The 13,117-nt window shown below is 38.5% G+C and overlaps 1 protein-coding gene across 3 annotated transcripts in view; it reads right to left on the minus strand.

Moving 5' to 3' along the window:
- The window catches only part of lsamp (limbic system associated membrane protein), a 678,342-nt gene that overhangs the window by 259,889 nt on the left and 405,336 nt on the right, over window positions 1-13,117 (minus strand). The window lies entirely within an intron of this gene.

The following is a 13,117-nucleotide window of genomic DNA, read 5'->3' on the forward strand; positions in this document are numbered from 1 at the left end:
CTGCTTATTCCCAGTTCAAGTCCCTGGTTCTCTGCCACGTCCTCTATCCATCCTTTCTCCCTTCCCTGTTGGTTTGTGTCTCACATTCTTTATTATGTTTGTACTGTAGCGGGTGTCCAGCATTTTATTACAATGCGGTTTGTTGTTTTGTTTTCCTTGAACTGCATATCTCAAACACTGCCCCATACATCCCTTCTTAAATGCAGTGGGTGGCTCATTCTTGATGATTCACGACACGGGCACTTAAGTCGGGGCTGAATCCAATTCACACTCGGTCGATAGCGGACAGAACCTAACTGACAGAGGCTTCCCTCTTCTCCTCCCATCCCTTTTTCCGCTTTGTTCCTTTTCTTTTCATCCAGCTGTACGTGGAGTCAGTATAGGGATGTCAATAGTCAACAGAACCAGTTGAGTTGAAAGGCTTTGAAGCATCTTGTAATAAAAGACACATAGCACAATACCAAGTGAATTTGAGTATAGCCGCCACCTTTGTCCTCCTTCTTACTGACAACTGGAAACTAGGTTGAAGCTTGAACAAATGTATACAATGAACAGATGGAGAGGGGAAGAAAGAAGAAGCTGGGAGAAGAAAGAAAGGAAGATTAGGGAAGGGGGGGGGGGGGAAAGAGGATGACCTCAAGATAATTTTCTAGGCAATGTGAAGAAATACCCCCCAAACAAAATAATGTTTTCCTTTAATCAACTAAGTAAATGTTGGAAAAAAAATCCAAATCTAAGCGGGTTTTTTTTATGGATCAAAGTTCTATGAATTGGGTCAATACGACTACTACACCTGTGTTGGTTTCGGTTCAAGATCTCTTAATTAGTCAAAGCAGACAGCAGGAAAGGGACAAAGACATGACTGAAGGAGGCGTGAAGCCTTGTCCTAGATTAAAAGACAGGAGATTTGAGGTCAGTGTGTCTGTGGTTCTGCCTGTGGAGTCTGGTGGAGAAGAGACGGAGAGGTGAGGCTCTGACGACTGACAGGACACAGGAGAGCAGCTCCATCCCTCTGGCTCTGACACAGGACAGCTGTCCCTCTTTGGATCAGATATAGAAGGACGTGGACACACGTATAGGGTAAAATGACCAAGGACTGGACACTGAGGGGACACACATCGCCCCTCTGATCAAGAGAACATACTGACTTTGCAGTGTCACACATATCACACCAGGGATGTGGACTTGATTTAACAAGAAGGACTGCAGGGTCTCCATTAAATTAAATTGAATAATACTGTTCTGCTATATTCAAAGGCACATATTTTAAGTACAGACTTCAAATACAAACTCTGGCTTCCTTGGTTCCCTTGATAGAAGTAAAAATCTAATCTAATTTCTATTATCGGGTGATTTAATGTTCATTTGATCCATTATGAATGGTCATCAGCTCACCAGCTGCTGAGCTACAGTAGTAATCAGCTCTGTGGTCTAATAGGATCAGACAGGTGTGAGACATGCAGGCTCAAAGCAGCTTCAATCAAGGAATCTGGAGAGAAGTCAACTATGATGGAGGGACATAGTGAAATATTATTTAACAGTAGAATACACTGAAACGATTGCAATATATAATGATCCAATAGGTACTGTAGAAAGAGCTACACTGAATACTGAAATGAAATTGCAATGTAATGAGTATTTTAGATTGCATATTTGTGAAAGTGTTTCAGTAGAACCCTAATTTGTAAGTTGTCAGTGAAAATCGTTTTATATCATTTTGTACCTGACACTTGAAAGCTTCTCAGAAGGAGATACATTTTTTATTTTCTAGAAATGTTCCTTCTTCATTTGAGCAGAGCTCAGCCGCTTAGCTTGGAAGTCTAATATACTGCAAAATCTTATTTCAACTGTCATGACAAATAACATTTAACAGCCAATTTAGGAGGATATGGTGCCCAAGCTTTAAAAAAAACATGGGAACAGACAGTATGCAAATGAAATTTATTTATTTATAATGTCATATAATACTTTATATACCATGTGTCCATTATTAACATCATCCTAACTACAGTATGTATGTACACACCATTTGTATTCAAATGAGAGTTTTGTCCTAATGAATAGAAAATGGAGTAGAGATCCAACTTTGAAGAGAGAAATGCAAGAGCAAATGACAATTGACAGAATCTGAATTCAACAGATTATTGTAAAATCAGCTTCATTTAAAAACGATGAAAGTAAAATGTCTGGGTTATTTTGACAATACAAAGTTTACTACTTACAGAATACGATCCATGTAATTAAAAAAGAACAGAGTGTCTACTTTTATTTTTTCTAATTTATTTTTTCTAATTTGCAACACCAAACAATAACTAAACAATACAATAGTTTCTTTGTTTCGGCCAAAGATAACTGTAATTCACTGACATCAAAGTGCAAAATCACTTCCCATCCTTTGTTCATTTGTATGCAGTACTGCTTAATTTAAGCACAAATAACTTAACCTACCAACTTTGAGAGACAAATACTAATGTATCACTCGGTGTTGATTTTCAGAATCAAACTAATAATTTATCTTAGAATTATTGATTCATCTGACTGAATCTGAATTTCTCGATAACATTCCATGTTCATACATTTTAAGTTGTTTGACAGATTATTGTATTATGTCAAATATATGATCCAGCTGTTCTAATATTGAGAACAGGCACATAAGGGCAGCAACATGTTAGGCCAGTAAATAAATGTTGTCACAACTAATGAGCCACAGAGTCAGTGGCTGTGCTTCAGTGTCAGCTTAAATATTAATTATAGAGGTTAAGTTGATAGGTGAAAAACTGGACGATTAAAATGTGATTTATACAAGACCCTACCACACACTCACAAGAAAAGAAGAAAGATTTGTGTTGTTGATAGTCAAGCTGTCAGGGTTTACTGACCCAGTGCCATAACTCCAAGGACCTTCAATAAACGCTGACCCTACCGTCAGCACTGATAATATGGTCAACCTGACCCACACAAACAAACATCCGGAGAAATCGTGAAGTTTGAGCTTGTGTTTGTCCGTTCTGCGGTGGGTAAATATCAGCCGATTACTGTTCTGTGACAGGTAAGTGATCATATATGAGTATTAAAGACCAGAGCAGCTGTTTGGAACTTCTGACAGTGTTATTAATACCAACTTTTCATTAAGAAAGACTGACATGCAAATTCTTATTAGAAGTGGAAAATAATAAGCTGGAAATTATGATTGACTCCCATCTTGATAACAGATATTCCATTAAGTTTCTAACAATGAGGTGATTTGCCACATTTGACTGGTTTGCTATTTAATATGACTCACTGATGTGTATATTAACTGACAAGCTGCCGTCAATAATCAACCCAAAGCGCTTCCTAAATGGGTATTAATATTCACGGCTGATAGTCACTGCTGATCATCATTTGTCAGATAAATCTAACTTTCATTGGAATTATAACGGAAATCCAGCATCAATATTAATAAACCCAGGAAAAACACATGACACTAAAACTTTGGGAACAGGAAGTTTGTGCTTTCATCCTTCAATCTTAATTCAATGCTGTCAGAAATGTGAAATGTTCCCATTTTGCCAAAGCATATTAAATGTCATTTGATAGTCGGCTTCCATAATTATATCTGATTGTTCATATTCATATCAAGATCAGAGGAGGGCAGAGGAGCATTAGAATATTAACTGTCATGCAATTGACAGTATTAAAAATAAACTTTGAATGTGAAGATGCTTTGGATGAGGTAATGATATCTCATATGCATATTATGTGATTTACCATGACACTTTCTAATAATGAATATGATATGAAGACCGTGATATCGCTTATTATACTATCGCCTTGATTAAAATTGTTAAGATCTATTTTTTGGATTTGAGTATTTTAGGGTTTGAAAGGTAAGATTTATTTTTTTTGCACGTGAAAAGCATTTTCATTCATGGATGCCAGGTCACAGGTGCAGAAAGCATGCTAAAAGATAAGCGTCTTTTAAAGGCAGCGGGGGATGTGCTTTGAAGGATTCCATATCAGCACTTTCACCCATTTTTATAACCTCACTGACAAGCCAGGCGTATCACATTAATGCTTACATATCTGTGAAAGCAGCCGTATCAACCGTATTGACTTCTTCTCGCTGTTCACCTGTCACTGGCTACTCACGAGAAAGTGTTAGAGGTTAGAGATCTATTTACTGTAGATAGGGCTTAATAATTCATATTATGACAAACGGTATGAGCTGTACAACAGAAGAGTGTCAACAGTCTGAGAAAGCATTGAGTCGTCTGTGATTAAAAACTGCTCTGGGCTAAACAAGCCACCAGGCTAAGAGATGAAGCAGTGCTCCACTTGAATCTGTGTCCTTCAGAAAGTTCCATTTGGAGGTTGTTGGGAATGTGAGAGGACATCTTATGGACTGATGGGACCGCCAGGGCACTTCACAATCTTTTCTACCAGCAGCCAGCAGACAAACACTCGTCAGAGCACCTCTTCACCTCACTCTGACAAAGAGAGGCAGTGCAGGTCGGCCTCAATTGGGCCCGAAGAGCAGCTCTGAGGATCACATTACTTTGTGTGATTGAAGACGACCTGATGCAAGAGCAAAATCACTCACATATTTATATGATGGCGAAATGAATAGATAATTTTGGGACATTTTACATTTTTTTAATTATGTATTCTTGTTTCCAAGGAACAGTCTAAAAGCAATCACTCAGCTAGACACACAAGTAATGTAGAAAAGGGTCGTAATTAGTTAAAAAGTAGAGATGCATTTATATTTTTTCTGAGGGGACTTTGGATACCACACGCTTTTAAAATAATACTCATAACCTAATGGCACTATTTCTACTGAATCTGGAGAACGAGTAGCAAACCCTCTGATCTATGAATGGCGTTGAAGAAGGCAAGGCAAGTTTATTTATGTAGCACTTTTCTGTACGAGACAATTCAAAGTGCTTTACAAAACAAATGTAAAGACTTTTTAGTAATAAATACAGTACAAACTCATATAATGGCATTTTACAACAGGCAAAGATAATGAAATAATAAAAATAAACACCACAGGTATACAAGCATGTTTAAAAGGCATACAGTACGGTAGTGCGAATATGAGCAGCTCAATTAAAAGCAGCGGCAAAGAGATATGTGTTTAATCTCGATTTAAAAATAGTTAGCGTTTCCGCGGACGTGCACGATTTGGGTAGTTTGTTCCAGATTGTCGTGGCATAACAGCTAAATGCTGCCTCTCCATGTTTTGTTATTACTCTCGGAACCAATAGCAGGCCCGTCCCAGAAGACCTGAGGCACCTTGATGGCTCGTAATTATGTAGGAGTTCAACAATATACTTTGGTCCTAAACCATGTAATGATTTAAAAACTAGCAATAGTATTTTAAAATCAATTCTTTGGCCGACTGGAAACCAATGTAAAGATTTCAGAATGGTAGTGGATGTTTAATTATTCTTGCTCCCTTTTCCCCCCCTTTCTTTCTGCCCTGGTGGACGTCCTCTGCGTTTTTGGTGATGATTTCATTTATCTGGAGTCAAGTCAGCCAAGTATCGACGAAGCATAACGTAGCCTTAAAGGGAACAATGAAGAGAACGGATGCAGCAAAAATAATGAGCCGGGCACTGACATCTTAAACACAGCCATCATTGAAATGGTGTGTTATATATGCAAATGTATGTGGCATATGTGGATCTACTTTACTCACTTCAGAGCCATTTAATCAGTTTCTGCTTTGTATTCACTTCATCACAGCCATAGATGTTGTTTTTTTCATTCTAAAATAAAGAAGATTGGACACATACTTCATCCTTTTATAATGATACATGAATAATGTTTTGAGAAGCAGATCAATCGTGTCACACATACTGTAAAAAGCCAATATTCTTTCTGTGTGGAACTGTAGAGATAACATAAGTCTTTAGAAATGCATTCATACGGTGTGTTTCATCTAGGAAATAAAGCTTTCACGCTTCTACTGCAGGGGCATCTATTCTGCTGTAAGAGCTGTCCAATGCAAAGGATGATTGAGGACCTTCAGGAGTTGATGACATTCACCCAGAACCAGCACTTTCCACAGTCCCCACCCACCCTGGCAGAATCACAGTGGAGTGCCCATGCTCGGTCAGTGCAGCACATAAAAGCCTCCGTCAAATTTGCATTTAGAGAGAAATGTGGCTGTGTTCCTTTGAATGATGGAAGGAGAGAAAAAGCCAAAAAGTCATTTTACCTCCTGAACTCTGTCAGTGAGTGTCCCCTAAGGAGCAAATGTCAACCCAGAGGGTTTCAATTGCATGAAAGACAGGCAGCCCTGGACAACTAGACTCATGTCAAGCCTGTCAACAGCCACGAAATGAAAAAATCTGCTTTCACCTCACACACACTCCAAGATAATTACACATCATTAACGAGGTAGGGGGATTTAGAGGTGATGAAATGAAAGGAGTATGCCAGCCAATAAGGGAGAGAGTTGAGATAAAGGTTGAGGGTCATGGCAGATAAGTCTGCTGCATTAACTTGTACTTGGTATATCAGTGGGACTTTTGCAGGGAAAGACGTGTACTCCTTTGGAATTCAAAAAGAATATACACTTTTACTGACAATTACTAAAAGTATATTAAAGTAGCAAAAGTCTGGACTTTAGTTTTGATTCTGCTGAAGCATTACATTGCAATATATGGTTAAAATACTTAATCTAAACATTTTGATTCACTAAAAACTAAATGTATAAATTGACAACACATCTGGATTGTTTAATAAAGAGACAGGAGACAAGAACTCTGAAATCGACATAGTTTAATCAATTACAAAACCACTATTGACATTTTCCTAATCCTAGATTAACTTACTTAATTTTCTGTTATTGACTTATTAATGGTTCGTAACGCCATTAGCGATCCGCTCTATTGTCAGCAAGTACAACTCTGTAGTATTATTGTTTCTGCAATTCACTTCTAAATTGTAAACTGAGAAGCGCAGACCTATTTTCTTTATTTATTTTAACCAAGCAATGTGTTTAATCAGCTTTTATAATTTGTGTAACTGCTTTTGAAGCCATCATTCCCTTACATTAATTAAATGAGTTGATGTACCTCTGCAATCTGCCAAATCAGCCTTTGATTGTTTCATTTGTAATTGCTGAGTTAGTTTAACATCATCACTCCCTTAAGGGGAAACAACATTCCCTGTATTTGACCCAACTAAACTGTTGAGCAGCATTTTGAAGCCCTAGTGTTTTAATGTATAATGTGGCATATCTAATACCTAACATCACACAATGGTTAATGAGGGTACTCTCCTTCTGTTTTTATGTTGCATAGTCCAGTGCTGCATACCGCTTTTGAGATTCATCGTTGGATATACAGGTGTATTATAATGTCCTGTGAGTGACACATGTTCCTGACAAGTACCTTGCCATGTAATTTAACTTGTCATGATCTGGCAGACCAGAGGGTGCTGAGGTGCTGCTGTTTCTTTGGGGAGTTAAGCAGCATAATAGAGCTTCATTGGACCATGAAGTAGCACAAGAGCTCTGTTTACTTATGGATCTGATTTGCCTTGAGTGACAGCCTCAAATTGAAACAGTGCCAATTCTACTTCACTGCAGCTTTTCCATGTCTAGAATACAGTGTACATGGTGTCTGTGATCAACTGTATTTAGAGTTTACTGTATGTTAACAAAGTAAAACCAATTGACATCTCTGCTAAGATAAATAACAATCTAAGGATAATGAGCAAACCAAAGCAATCTACATGTGTGCAATTTGTCCAAGTATGTTTTGTCTTAATTGTTTTTTAGCTGCTCACATGTTGCTTGCTTTAACTGGCATTTCCGTTTCTTTGTGTGGTTAAGACTCCTTTGCGTGGTGTCCATGGAAACGGATCAAGAAACAATGAAAGCGGCATCAGCAGAACAATTACATGACTTTTGGATAATTAATGGTTATCTCAAAAGCATGCAGAAGTATATCAAGTTGTTCAATTACTGAAAAAAAGTGTGTCTGCCACATTTGTTTATAATTTATTTAAAAATGGATGTAACTTATTGTAATGTTCTCTTTATAATCTCTTTATGTCTGGTATGTCTGCAGGTATTTGGGGCTACTCACTACTGTATGCTACAGTAATATATCAGCCTTAAGTTTGTAAACAAATTTAAATACTGTAAATGAATTACCAAAGCTTGCAGAACACTTACAGCTGGCAGTCTGTGACATTGAGAGTGAGCTAAATGGCCATCAAAAGAACAAACATACCCTTCAATCTGTTCACGCATCAATGATCATCTGAGTGCACAGCTTATTTGTTCATTTACCCAATGTTCAATGTTTAGATGCTTTCAATAGTGAGGGCAAGCTGTAGGCCACTACAGGTTGATGATGCAGCTCTGGAATGATGATAAGCTTTTTTCAAGTTAGGACTGAGATCCTTGATACTCAATTATGCAATGCCTTTCATATGAACATGAATTCAAATGAGTAAATGTAATTTTAGAGGGTTGCTATATAGTTGTGACTATTCCATAAGCAATGAAGTCCCCTGTTTGTAGCTTTGCGGAAGAATATTCTGATTTACAGGGATACTATCGGACATAATTCGTACATAAGCACATAAAACAATAAAACCAGCTAAAGTTCATGGCCCTGCATCGTCCCCAAAGGATAGACCGTGAAGTGGCACAACCAATCAAGTGAACAAATACAAATCCTAAGGCCTCTGTTTTCATTTACTGCTATGAAATGTGTGGGGACTCAAAGAGAGATAGAGAGAGAGGGAGATAGAGAGAAAAAAGGACACAGAAAATTGATATTCAAGTCTTGTGAACCAATGTAGAAAATGTTGGCTGACAAAAAAAAGAAGATGTTGGTCTTTGAAGGTGAAAGCCAAATGGAAAATGACAACTAAAGCAGTAAAGGAATGGTAACAAGGCTTTTATGTGGCCTGCCTACAGGGAAAGACAAAAACCTGATGCACGGTTATTGTCTCCATTTCTCAACAACTTCATTTAACACATCGACCACAGTGTCAGAGCACCTCTCTCCCAAACACAGAAACTGATTGATAGGTGTTTGATTAATATAGGGCATTCTGCGGTTCATACAACAGAGAAGAATATGTTACTGTATAGCTTCAGTGATTGATTAACATTTCTACTATGATTTACAGAGGCAGGATAAAGCCACTATTTGAAGTGGCATGAGTCACTGTCCTGTGGCACATTCACCTCCAACCCACCTGAAAGTGAAAACCTTAAAGAGACCCTATCATTTTCAGGTTTCATTATTATAATACATATTTAATGATTGCAATGTGTGCCTCTACTGTGACAAGTTTATTGCTTTATTGTTAAAAAATATATATTTTCATATTGCCTTTGCTGCAGCACCTCTAGCAGAGCAGACTGCCCAGTGTGCTCTGATAGGTTAGTTGACCGGCTCTGTTGTGACTGGTCAACTGCCAGATATGTCCCACCATTAGCCTATCATGTACAATGTGTTGGAGTGCTATAGCCAATAGAAGTGCAAGTGTTACGTATCAATGTCACTATGTTATATAATTAACAAAGGACTACAAACGAGCCGTTTCAGGCAGGTGTGTAGGAGAGAAACTCCCTCCGGAGGAAACCTTGGATTTTCGCCTTTACATGCATATAAACCTATATAACACACTACAGGAAAGGGAAAACCCCCAAAAGGCCTAATAGGGCCTTTATAATGGCTTTGAGGGAGTGCACATAATATTTGTATGTAAAGTGTACAGTCAGTGTGTTATCTTTAATTATGTTTGGAGCGTCTTTGAAAGGTGTTGTGGTGTAAAAGCTCTGCAAGGATAAGAATCTGAAAATATAACTTTTTCATTAATATAATCGGACTCAGTGGCAGTCTGCAATGAGCTATACATAGCCCAGTCAGTCTGTCATTGTCAGCTGGGCATATAAAAAGGTAGCATGTACCAAAATAAAGTCGGCAGAAGATGAAAGATGAACTTATGAGATGAGGTGAATTTATGACTACCCCATGCAGCATATGTAGACAATTTTAGCTTCTCATAATGCTTTGATGTGCAATAACAGCCAATAAACAACTCATGTGACATACCGGTAGTTACATATAGCTGCTATTATGCTAATTAACAATGGATCAAAGGACACCGTTTGTTACAGCCCACAACTCTTGCTCTTATTGGCATCATTTTCAGTTGTAGCAGCCAGAGAAGCTAATGCTTCATGCTTAATACCAAATAGCCAACAACAAGGAGCCAGCTGGTGAATATTATAGAGTATTTAGCAGCTAAAGAGCCAGCCATTTCCTTCTATGAAGCGAACAAAAATGAAAATGACTCACACTTTCCATAAGCCAGAATTGGCAAATATTGGCGAACAGATTTGCAATGACTGACAGGGGGGGTGCCCCCAAATGGCCAATTAAATCAGTTACTCGAAGTTCAACTAATTAGGACATATGGTCATAGTTAGCTATATTACAGTTAAGTTGGTAGTTAGTTATTAAGCTAGCAAACATACTGCTGCACTAAACAGCATGGGATTGCTTTGTAGTATTTTGGGATCAATGTCACTGGAGTTACTGCGAACCAAAAGTAAAGCGCCTCGATGAACACAGCCCTGCAGAGATCCAGAAGCACTACTTCCCTCCTCTGCTCTCTTGCTGTATGAATCAAGATGATAAAACCTGCCCTTTTCTCGACTTGGGAATAAAGTGTTTCTCAGAAGCTGTCATAAGATTCCTCTACATCATCAGATTTACGTCCCAGTTGGTGAATTATCCACATGTCATACTGAATCTAATTTCCATTATGAACACTGTGGGATGGCAGGGATAAAGTGAACTGCTTTAGTTGCTTTCCACTAGACTGAAAGGACTGCTTCCTTCCTTAGCTCTATGGAGTCTGAAGTTATTGACTACCACTGTAATTGTCTATTGCAATGCATTACTTAGCTCTCTTGGAACAATTAAATGTAAAAACAAGACATTTTAAGTATACTAATAATGACATGTGTGACGTCTCTTTTTTTCCAAGAGTGCTTTTAAAGGCATTTCAGTATTTCACAACAACACAAAGGTTATTCATACTGAGCAACAACTCAATGAACACAATGTGCTTAATACTGTACCAACACCAGGATGATTGTCCTTTCTCTTGGCATTCCACTTTGCAAAAAGCTTTTTGCAAAATCAGCTTGTATGACGGAATAAATTAGAGCCGGGAAATGGAGAAATGAAATATGTCATGCATTGCTAAGATGTATTATAATAATCAGAGTCTGCCATGTTGGAAAGTAACCTCAGTGCTATGCCACATAATCCTACACACTGCTGTGATGTATAAGGATGTCAAGAATTGAAGAGGGACATCTTTCTTTAATCAGTAAATCTCCTCTTCTTTGCACCTAACCACCCAAACTTGCCTGAACTCTTTCATTACTCATTCTTGTTTTTGAGGCTGTTTTTCTCGCTTCTTTGGTGACACTTTTCTCATTTATTTAGTTAATCACTCTTTATCTTCCTTCCTCGACTGATCGTCACCGTCTACCTTGCCTGTGGCTTTCTTTTATCGGGTCTAAACCACATTTCCACCACAATACTTATTCAAGACCATGTTCCCTTCAGATGCCAAGCTTTTGTCTAATAGAAGCACTTGTTTCAAATCAATGTCCACTACTTTATCCCTTTTCTCCTTCATTCAGGTCTTTTATTCTTCTCAACTCATTGTGTTTTGCTCTGAGTGATAAGAAAAACAGATTCAGCTCCTTTCAAAAGATTGGAGCAAGGACATCGTTTGATGTGGATTTTAAATAACTCATTATGCTTTGTTTTGTATGTATCTTTTTTTCTCAACAAAAGAGGACGTGTGACTGAATCCTATTGGGGTGGCAGACTGCTTACCTAAATCCTCCCTGATTATGTGACTTGTGTATTTTCAATATCTCAAGTTGATTATACATTATGGAATGCTACTAGCATTTCATACAACATTATAAGTATATCCATTGGCTATGAATAGATCATTGATGAAAACAATTATGGCGTCAAGGGAACCATGAAAATAACAATTTCTACATTTTCAATTGCTTAAGTGTTTACAATTCAACTTGAATTTACACCTATTTTAATCTCTTTATAATGACTATTGCTTACACTGCCTACTGATTAACTTTATAACACATTGATATTTTAGATGCTTCATTCTCTCACTCTTTAAATGACAGTTGAAATGCTCTTGTATACTTATCAAAGACCTTTAAGGCGCTGTTTACATGGGAACGAAACGGGTTTAATCAGCTTCTTTTCTCTTTCGTATAGCCCGTTCGTTCACACAAGGCCGTAACGGAACCGCGGAAACGGACCCCTCAAACGATAACGGGTCCCAAGGAGGATAGATCTGCGGGCAGAACGCTCTGGGGGGCCAAACGGCTCCGTGTGTACGTCCTATACGATCATTTCCTGATAACAATGAAGCCATGTTGGTTGTTCAATTTTTTTTCTCTCATATTGCCTTTGCTGCAGCACCTTTAGCAGAGCAGAGTGCTCTGATAGGTTGGTTGACCGGCTCTGTTGTTACTGGTCAACTGCCTGATATGTCCCGCCCTTATCCTATCATGTACAATGTGTTGGAGTGCTATAGCCAATAGAAGTGCTATTAATGTCACTATGTTATATAATTAACAAAGGACTACAAACGAGCCGTTTCAGGCAGGTGTGTAGGAGAGAAACTCCCTACGGTGGAAACCTTGGATTTTCGCCTTTACATGCACATAAACCTATATAACAGCAGCATGCTACTACTGTCAGTAGCTACTGTTACTGCTACTGCCCATGCTACAGATGTTAGTGCAAAATCTACAGCTCCTCTACGACAACCATCAGCAACAAGTGGACATGGAGAACTACATGAACTATACGTTGCTAAATCCACCGCGGAGAATAAACAGAAGGGCAACCATGCTCGGGGGGTCTTCTTCGCTGCTTTTGGTGTATTGTGTGGCGGAAGTACAGCGCCAGGCCCGGCATATGTACTACAGCGTCTCCAGCGAGTTGAGCGGTCTCGTGTGAAGGGACACATGTATTGAGCCGTATCCGCGTGAACGGAAGACTTTTTTGAATTTGGTTCGTTTGCGTTCCTG

Source organism: Notothenia rossii (genome assembly GCF_949606895.1).
Source record: "Notothenia rossii genome assembly, chromosome: 4".
In the NCBI taxonomy this organism is placed as follows: domain Eukaryota; kingdom Metazoa; phylum Chordata; class Actinopteri; order Perciformes; family Nototheniidae; genus Notothenia; species Notothenia rossii.